Source organism: Otolemur garnettii, unplaced genomic scaffold (genome assembly GCF_000181295.1).
Source record: "Otolemur garnettii isolate 467f Iridium unplaced genomic scaffold, OtoGar3 scaffold00012, whole genome shotgun sequence".
Classification (NCBI taxonomy): Eukaryota; Metazoa; Chordata; class Mammalia; order Primates; family Galagidae; genus Otolemur; species Otolemur garnettii.
In genome coordinates this window covers 3,693,480-3,703,680 of record NW_003852407.1, presented here as the reverse complement: position 1 = coordinate 3,703,680, position 10,201 = coordinate 3,693,480, and the positions used below count along the sequence as shown (strand labels likewise).

The following is a 10,201-nucleotide window of genomic DNA, read 5'->3' as shown; positions in this document are numbered from 1 at the left end:
AAAAAAAAAAAAAAGTATGGTAGAAAAATCTAATTACTTACCCAATCTCTAGTCTTCCCTTCCTTTTCTGGCTAGGCACATTCCTGTTCAATCAAAGACTACACTTAAGTCTCTCTATGAGTGCACAGCTACTTTTTTGTCTTTTCCTCCATCCTGCTGCTTGGAATATGGATGTTTTAGCTAGAATTCCTACAGCCCTTCTGGAACCAGAAATCAAGATCCACACACTAGAAACAACAGGGTACAAAGAGGCTGGGTCCCCGATGACAGCGGAGCTACCATACCGGCCTGGAATTGTCTACTCCAGACTTCTTGTTGAAGCTACTATCTTTCAGGTCTCTATTACTCATAGCCAAACCTAATCCCCACTGACAATAAAGGCTTTCAAAGTATTCTAAGAGAAAAGTGGAGGGATGCATGAGATATTTTAAAAGAAACATTGTCAATATTCAGTGACTGACTCAACCTAACAGAAATTTACTATCAGTCATAATGATATACAAAAGACTTTTTAGGGGCCAGGCAAGGTGGTTCACACCTGTAATCTCAGCACTTGGGAGGCCAAGGCTGGTGGACTGCCTGAGCTCACAGGTTTGAGGCCAGCCTAAGCAAGAGAGAGACACCCCCACCTCACCCCGTCTCTAGTAAGAGGCAAGCATTGTGGCAGGCACCTGTAGTCCCAGCTACTTGGGAGGCTGAGATAAGAGAATTGCTCAAGCCTAAGGGTTTGAAGTTGCTGTGAGCTATGACGCCATGGCACTCTACTGAGGGTAACAAAATAAAACTCTGTCTCAAAAAATATATAAATATATATGTATGTATATATGTATATATACATACATATATATTTTTAAAAAATAATTCTTCCTGGTGCAGGCAGTGGCCAAGGCAGCCAGCGGGATTCCGGGGCTAACCAGGAGGCTCTGTGGGACCAGTCGGAAGGAGTCACACTGCTCACGCCCTGCTACCGGCATAAAAAAAAATAATAGTAATAATAATTTTTCCTTATTAAAGTTTTAGCCACTTTTGGTGTCCACATTTTTAAAGAAAGTCATAAAAATTAGAGAAGATATCAAAAAGTACTAACAAACTTCCTTAGAGGAATGAAGGACATGTAAGTATAGCTGTTCCCAACCCCACTAGTTTAAATTGTTTTGTCTAAAAATAATATGAGAATAACTTACAAAAGCATTAGATGCCACTAAAAACTTTACTAGGGAAAATAACCTCAAAGGCAGGAGCAGAAATTTAACAACTCCCACTGCACTTCCTGCTAAAACACACCACCATCAGAGACGCACGACCCTCACATCTAGAGACAGCCAAGACTTCAACAGCTATGCAGAAAGTGGAACCCCACAGGAAGAAGGATACAAAACTACAGGGCTTCAGGAAATCCTTTCCACCTCTAAAATTAGTCTGATCTCTGGCTTTGGGAAAGGTGGAACAGCAAAGGTCATGTTGTCACTCTGGTTTTCAGGCCAAGAACACTCAACCACGCCTAGGTAAGCCACAGAATGGGAACTTGAGAAGGAACTGGTTCAAGTCCGTAGCTCACAGTAGCCCATTCCACCTGAAAATTTTCTCTCCCTTTCAGTAAGAGTCTTCTCTTCTGGCTCGGCACCTGCAGCTCAAGTGGCTAAGTCATGGCAGGTACCTGTAGTCCCAGCTACTTGGGAGGCGGAGGCAGGAGACTCGCTTGAGCCCAGGAGTTGGAGGTTGCTGTGAGCTGTAATGCCATGGCACTCTACCTAGGGGGACAGCTTGAGGCTCTGATTTAAAAAAAAAAAAAAAAAAAATGGCCAGGTGTTGTGGCAGGCGCCTGTAGTCCTAGCTACTTGGGAGGCTGAGGCAGAAGACTCGCTTGAGCCCAGGAGTTGGAGGTTGCTGTGAGCTGTGATGCCATGGCACTCTACCTAGGGGGACAGCTTGAGGCTCTGATTTAAAAAAAAAAAAAAAAAAAAATGGCCAGGTGTTGTGGCAGGCGCCTGTAGTCCTAGCTACTTGGGAGGCTGAGGCAGAAGACTCGCTTGAGCCCAGGAGTTGGAGTTTGCTGTGAGCTGTGATGCCACGGCACTCTACCCAAGGCAACAGCTTGAGGCTCTGTCTCAAAAAAAAGTCCACATCCTAATCCATGGAAAACATGGCTATGTTACCTGCAAAAGGGACTTTGCAAGTGTGACCAAAGACCTTGAGACAGTGGGAAATTATACTGAACTATCCCACTGGACCTGATATAATCATACAGGTCATCAAAAGCACAGAACTATTCCCAGTTATGGTCACAGATGAGACCACAGAAGAATGATCAGAGGAATGCAACACTGGTGGCTTTGAACATGGAGGAAAGGGCCACAAGGCAAGGAGAGTGGCAGCCCCTAGGAGCTGGAAGAGCAAGGAAATAGGTGCTTCCCTAGAAACCTCCACCAAGGAAAACAGCCTTGCCGATACACTGATTTTAGCCTAGTGAGTAACACTTCAGATGTATAACCCACAGAATTATAAAATAATAAATATACGTTATTTAAGCCACTGAATTTATACTTTGTTATAGCAGTCACAGATAACCAATATATACACATTAAACAATTTCTCATAATAAGTGAAATTACCTAGAGAAGAAAAGCATAATCAAATTGCCCAAATATTTGAAGCCATATAAGGAAAAGTGATTTGTACATGTTGCCAAATACTTCATTTTTATTTCCTTCCTGCCTGACAAAATTCCATTCGTTTAAAAGCCAGCCCAAGTGACAATTCTTCAAACTTCATGTAGAAGAATGAGACACATTAATCATAAAAATGGAACACTCAGAGGCCCAGGAGAATGGCTCACACCTGTAATCACAGCACTTTGGAAGTCTGAGAAAGAAGACTGCTTGAGGCAAGGAGTTTGAGACCAACCTGGGAAACACAGACACCACGTCTACAAAAGAATTTTTTTAACTAGCTGGGAGCACACCTGTAGTTCCAGCTACCTGGGAGGCTGAAAGAGGAGAAACGCTAAGCCCAGGAATTCATGCTGCAGTGCACTATGATCGAATCACTGCTCTCCAGCATGGGAGACAGAGCAGGACCATGTCTCTAGGCGGGGGAAAAAACAAAACACTCAGGATAGCAATATCTAATGGAAAAACTAGGAGACAAATACACTATTCTTGCAGAGAGTCTTCCCCTGTATCAAAGGGATGCTACCTTTTTGGGGGGGAGGGGGAGACAGAGTCTTACTTTGTTGCCCTCAGTAGAGCATCATAGCTCACAGCAACCTCAAACTCTTGGGCTCAAGTGATTCTCTTGGCCCAGCCTCTCCAGTACCTGGGACTACAGACACCTGCCATAACACCTGGCTATTTTTAGAGACAGGGTCTCCCTCTTGCTCAGGCTGGTCTGGAACCTGTGAGCTCGGGCAATCCACCCACCTCAGTCTCCCTGTGTGCTAGAATTACAGCCATAAGCCACGGAGCCCAGCCAGGACTCTACCATTTTTTAAAAATACAGGCCAGATGCAGTGGCTCAGACCTACAATCCCAGCACTTTGCAAGACTTAGCCAGGAGAATCACTTAAGGCCAGAAGTTTAACACCATCCTAGGCAAACATAGGGAAACCTAGTCTCTACAAAATATTTTTAAAATTAGCCAAGAATGGTAGCACACACCTTGCTACTTGGGAGGCTGAGGCAGGAAAGATTGCTTAAGCCAGAAGTTTGAAGTTACAGTGAGTTATAACTGTGGGCAAGTGCAGATCACTGGAGCAAGAACCTATCTCTACAAAACAAAATAAATTTGGCTCGGCGCCTATAGCTCAACCGGCTAAGGCGCCCGCCATGTACACCTAAGGTGGCGGGTTCGAATCCCCAGCCTGGACCTGCCAAACAACAATAATGGCTACAACCAAAAAATAGCCGGGCGTTGTGGCGGGCGCCTGTGGTCCCAGCTACTTGGGAGGCAGAGGCAGGAGACTCGCTTGAGCCCAGGAGTTGGAAGTTGCTGTGAGCTGTAATGCCACGGCACTCTACCCAGGGGGACAGCTTGAGGCTCTGTCTCAAAACAAACAAACAAACAAAAAAAAAACAAAATAAATTTTAAAAGAAATGTACAGAAAGTCCTTCTAGATATTGCTAATATTAAGAACTTTACTATTAATTTTTGTAAATGTACTGATGATATTGTGGACGGAGTGACTCTGTCTTCTCTTGATATATATTTACAGATGAAATGGTATGCCTATGATTTACTTTGAAATAATTGGGAGTAGAGACAGAAATGGATGGAGATAGCGATGAAACTAAATTGGCATGAGTTAATACTTATTGGAACTGGGTAATCTGTATGTGGGAGTGCATTACATTATTTCACTGTTTGAACTTTTTTTTGAGACAGAGTTTTACTCTGTTCCCCTGGATAGAATGTGGTAGCATCACAGCTCACAGCAACCTTGAACTCTTGGGCTCAAGCAATCCTCTTGCATCAGTTTTTTATTTTCAGTAGAAATGGGGTCTCACTCTAGCTCAGGCTGAACTCGAACTAATGAGTTTAAGCAATCTGCCTGCCTCAGCCTCCCAGATTGCTAGTGAGCCACCACTCCCAGCCTTCAACTCTTCTAAATTTAAAAGGTGCAAGAAGGCTGGACAAAGTGGCTCATACCTGTAATCCCAGCACTTAGGAGGTTAAGGAGGGTGGGACTGCCTAAGCTCATGAGTTCAAGACCAGCCTGAGCCAGAGCAAGACCCCTTCTCTAAAAAATAGCCAGGTGATATGGCAAGCACCTGTAGTCCCAGCTACTTTGAAAGCTGAGACAAGAGAATCACTTAAGCCCGAGAGTTTGAGGTGCTGTGAGCTATGATGCCACCACACTCTATCAATGTCGACAAAGTGAGACTCTTGTTTCAAAAAAAGAAAAAAAAAGTGCAAGAACAAAAAAAAATCCTTGACCTATCTGTCGTAACATAGACTTCATAATAGCTGATCTCTTGCCTAGTAACATTGCCCCAACCTGAATTCTCTGCCACTTAATCCACTTGCAACCAATAGCTTCGTCAATTACTCTTCTTTAATCCCAATTCATTTTGCCCTATGTATTAACTTTATGAGCTTAAGCAAGTCACCTAACCTAAAAGACTGGTTCTTTATTTGCAAAATGAGAATACTCGCACTTGCCAAGCCTATCTCTGAGTTGCTGAGAGGATTATCTAAAATAAAAACTACACAGCTAGAAATCCACATATTCATAAATTTCATCCTCTAGATCCTCTTACCTTCCACCTTCAGTTCCCCTTTTGAGCTGTCATCAGCCCAAGCCCCTGGGTTCCTTCAGTAAGGTTACACTTCTCTCCACCACCTCCACTCCCCAAGTTTTTCCTATCTTTTAGCACAGAGCCCTCTCTACACACCTCTCTCTCCAACTTCCACTCTTCTCTTTGAAGGTTCTCACTCTATCTGCCCCCCAGTCAGTATATCCTGAGTACACCCTTTGCTAACTCTATTGCCATCATCCCACCTCTTCTCCACCCCTTTTCAATACTTTGATCCAATCAGCTTTACCACCCCACCACCTTCAAACCCCACTATTGCCCCCAGTTCACAAATATCCACCCTTTCACCCGTAAACACAATTCCTCACAAAAATTTATGGGACAGGAAGCAGATTTGGTAGTTGCAGTGCGGCGGGGTGGGAGGAGAAAAGGAATGAGGAGTGATTACTAATAGATATAGGCTTCTTTGCGGGGGTGATAAAAATGTTCTAAAATTAGATGGTGGTGACGGTTTCACAACCCCGTGAATATTCTAAAACCACTAACTTGTACTGTTAAAGGGTGAATTTTACGATATGTGAATTACATCTCAATAAAATGCGTACGTAAAAAAAAAAAAATCAACAACTATTGCTCACTCTACCCATCACACGCCCATGTGTCAAGCCAACACTGCCCCATCTCCGGAAGCATCGACCCGCCCTTTGGTATCCCACCGAGTCCCAACACCAGAGCGGGACAGAGGTCCCTCCCACTCTTGGTCAACACACCCCCTCGCCGCTCCGTGGGTAGAGAGCTGGTGGGGCCCGCTCTCGTAGCTCAGACATAGCGCCTGCGGGATGGCCCAGGTCCCCGCCAGCAGAGAAGGGCCCTTCGCCGCCGCGCTGGCGGAGCTGCCCTCACTTCCCGGCGCTGACCCGGAGGGGTGTCCCCTAACGCGCTCTGACAGGGGGCGGGGGCGCGGGAGGGGGCCCGCCGGGCTTCCCAGCAGGGCCGCGCTGCTGGGGGCGGCGCCACAGCCCACCTGTCTTAGCTGGCGGGGAGATGTGGTTCCAGCACGGACCGACCTACAGGCTGGTGGCAGAGGGAATCCGTAGAGCCTGCGGTCGCCGCCGCAGCCCAGGGTGGCGCACGCCGGCTCAGGCCTCCATGTTTCCAAGTCTCTCCGGGTCCGGCTCTGGCTCCGGCTTCAGCTGCAGCTCGGATCCGTCTCAGCTCCAGCCCCGGCCGCGTCGGTGCGGAGACCGGGAGGCGGCGAAGGAAGAGGGAAGCGACCGTGAACGCGGCTGGGGACCGAACGGCTGGGCGCGCGCCTGCCGGGCGGTCACGTGGCGCGTGAGGCGCGGGGGCCTCTGGGAAATGTAGTTCCTCAGCTGTGCCTGGTTTCGCCACCATCCTAGCACCTCCTGGACAGCCACAAAGCCACGTGGCCAAATCGCTGGAGTCCTCACTTACCCTACACCACTTGGTCTGGACACATAGGCCTGTTAAAATAAGCACCTGTTAATTCCAACGTAATAACCATCCCTTGGGCCCAAGGGTGCACACGCCCATAATCCTAACACTCTGGGAGGATGGGGTGGGTGGATTGAGCTCTCGTATTTGAGACCAGCCTGAGCTAGAGCCAGGCCTGGTCTCTAAGACTCTATTTCAAAAAAATAAAAATAGCTGGGCTATTTTTGTGGCGGGCACCTGTAGTCCCAGCTACTGGAGGGGCTGAGACAAGAGAATCACGTAAACCCAAGAGATTAAGGTTGCTGTGAGCTATGCGCCAGGGCACTCTACCAAGAGTGACAGAGTAACAACATGCTATTTCGAAGAAGAAAAAAAAAAGAAGAGGCTCGGCGCCTGTGGCTTAAGAGGCTAAGGTGCCAGCCACATACACCTGAGCTGGCGGGTTTGAATCCAGCCTGGGCCCGCCAAACAATTACGGCTGCAATCAAAAAATAGCCGGGCGTTGTGGCAGGCCCCTGTAGTCCCAGCTACTTGGGAGGTGGCGGCAGGAGAATAGCTTAAGCCCGGGAGTTGGAGTTTGCTGTGAGCTGTGATGCCATTGCACTCACCCAGGGCGACAGCTTGAGGCTCTGTCTCAAAAAAAAAAAAAAAAAAAAGAGAAGAAACATAGGCCAAGGCCGGGTGTTGGTGGCCTAAAATCCTAGTACTCTGAGAGGCTGAGGAAGGATCCCTCCAGCTTAGGAAGTCAAGACCAGCCTGAGTATGACTGAGACCCTGTCTATACTAAAAACTGAAAAACTAGCCAGGCATTGTGGCAGGTGCCTATAGTCCCAGCTACTTGGGAGGCTGAGACAAGAGGGGTGCTCAAGCCCAAGAGTTTGAGATTGTTTTAAGCTGTGATCCCATGGCGTTTTCTCTACCCAGGGTGTCTGAGTGAGACTCTAAAAAAAGAGGGAAAGAAGGAATATATTTCTTATTATGGTGTGTGACATACCTCTTGAGGGTGGACACAATTATAAGAGGGCTTTTACCTAACAAATGCAAGCAGTGTAATCTGGTTCTTTGTACTCTCAATGAATCCCCAACAATAAAAAATATATATACAATTGTATAGATAGTGATTCCCCTATTTGGATCTGGGCAAAGTAAATGAAAAACCTTCTGGAAAAGTTTCACCACTCTAGCTAACATTAAGAACATTAGTGATTTGGGCAGCGCCAGTGGCTCAAAGGAGTACAGCGCCGGTCTCATACTGGGACGGGCTGGGTTCAAACCCAGCCCCAGCCAAAAAGTGCAAAAGAACATTAGTGATTCATGAGAAGAAGTCAAAATACCAACATTAGGCTGGATATAGTGGCTCATGCCTATAATCCTAACTCAGAAAGCTGAAGCAGCATGATCACTTAAGGCCAGGAGTTCAAGACCAGCCTGGGCAATATAGCAAGGCCCACATATCATTGCTAAAAAATAAATAAATAGGCCAGGTGCAGTGGCTATGCCTGTAATCCTAGCACTCTGGGAGGCTGAGGCAGGTGGATTGCTTCAGCCTTCCAAGTAGCTGGGACTACAGGCACCTGCCACAACACCCAGCTATTTTTTGTTATTGCAGATGTAGTTGTTTAGCTGGCCCGGGCTGGGTTCAAACCTGCCAACCTCAGTGAATGTGGCTGACGCTGTAACCACTGTGCTACGGGCACAGAGCCTGGGCTCCAATTTTGAAATAAGTTCTGCTATGGATGAAATGCTATCAAAAAGCATCTCAAGGTATAGAGATATCTTTCACATTAGGAAAAGTCAAACAATGTGGCAGATTTCAGTATTTGTCTTACTTTAAGAAATTGCCACAGTCACCCCAGCTTTTAGCAGTCACCACTCTGATCACTCAGCAGCCATCAACATCAAGGGAAAACTCTTCACCAGCATAAACATTACAACTTACTGAAGGCTCCTGTGATTATTAGCACTTTTTTTTTTTGAGACAGAGTCTCATTCCATCATGCAAGGATTGAGTACCATGTCATGACAGCTCACAACCTCAAACTCCTAGGGTCAAGCAATCCTCTTGCCTCAGCCTCCTCAGTAGCTGGGACTACAGGGGTCTGCCACAACACTCATCTAGTTTTTCTGTTTTAGTAGAGATGAAGTCTTGCTCTTGCTCAGGCTGGTCTTGAACTCCTGAGCTTAAGCTCTTGCTCAGGCTGGTCTTGAACTCCTGAGCTTAAGCAATCCACCCACCTCAGCCTCCCAGATTGCTAGGATTACAGGCATGAGCTGCTGCACCCAGCTTGTTAGCACTGTATTTTTAAATTAAGGTATGTGTATATCTTTTAGACATAGTCCTATTGCACACTTAATAGACTATAGTATGGTGCAAAATATAACTTCTGTATATATTGGAGAACCAAAAAATTCACATGACGTGTTTTATTGAATTATTCACTTTCTTGCAGTGGTTTGCAACTGAATTCATGATATCACCATGTACATATGACTGTAAATGTTTTTAAGATATACATTTTATTGAAAAAAGAAAATAAAACAGTACATAGTGCATGTACCATTTCTCTAAAAATATAGAAAGTAAAATACATACATAGGTATGTATTTGCTTGTGCATACAGAGAACATCTCTGGAAAATAAATAAGAAACTGGTGACCTCGAATGCCTTCTGAGAGGTAACTGGGTGCTTGGAAACCATTGTAGGAAGGAGAAATCTTTGTGTGAACTCTTGTGCCTTGCAAATTTTGTACCTAGTGACTATATCACCTATTCAAAAAATAAGTACAATTAAAAAACTTTAAAGACTTTAGAATAAAAATTTAAAAATAGATAGGGTGTGGCTCAAATCTAAAATACCCTATGAGGTATCAGATGACTGTGAACTCAGTAAGTAGAGCAGACAGCTAAAAGAGTTTGCTTGCATTCTGGAGAGTCAGTTTAGAGGCAGTAAAAGGGAAAAATCAGCAACTATTTATCTATTTGTTAGTTTATTTATACCTTTCTTCCTAAAACTACTTAAGAAAACTTGCAAATAGGCCCAGCGTGGTGGCTCATGCCTATAATCCTAGCACTCTGGGAGGCCAAGGCAGGTGGATTGCCTGAACTCACAGGTTGGAGACAAACCAGCCTGAGCCAGAGCCAGAGCTGGTCTCTAAAAATAGCTGGGTATTGTGAGGAGCACTTGTAGACCCAGCTACTTGGGAGGCTGAGGCAGGACAATTGCTTGAGCCCAAGAGTTTGAGGTTGCTGTGAGCTATGATGCCATGGCACTCTACCAAGGGCAACAAAGTGAGACTCTATCTCCAAAAAAAAGAAAACTTGCAAATAAATGTACATGAAATACACAAAATTGGAACATTAAAAGCAGGAGGAAGGCTCGGCACCTGTGGCTCAAGTGGCTAAGGCGCCAGCCACATACACCTAAGGTGGCGAGTTCGAATCCAGCCCAGGCCTGCCAAACAACAATGATGGCTGCAACAACAACAAAAAAAAA

At 45.7% G+C, this 10,201-nt stretch overlaps 1 protein-coding gene across 2 annotated transcripts in view; it reads right to left on the bottom strand.

Moving 5' to 3' along the window:
• DYM (dymeclin) overlaps nt 1-6,606 on the bottom strand; it is a 367,263-nt gene extending 360,657 nt beyond the window's left edge. Inside the window, exon 1 of one of the 2 annotated variants that reach the window (XM_003784710.2) lies at nt 6,277-6,606. The gene's annotated coding sequence lies outside the window, so the exon portion shown is untranslated. The remainder of the gene's footprint in view (nt 1-6,276) is intronic. The other variant, XM_023510160.1, reaches the window with a different exon arrangement.
• Between the last annotated feature and the right edge of the window lie 3,595 nt (nt 6,607-10,201).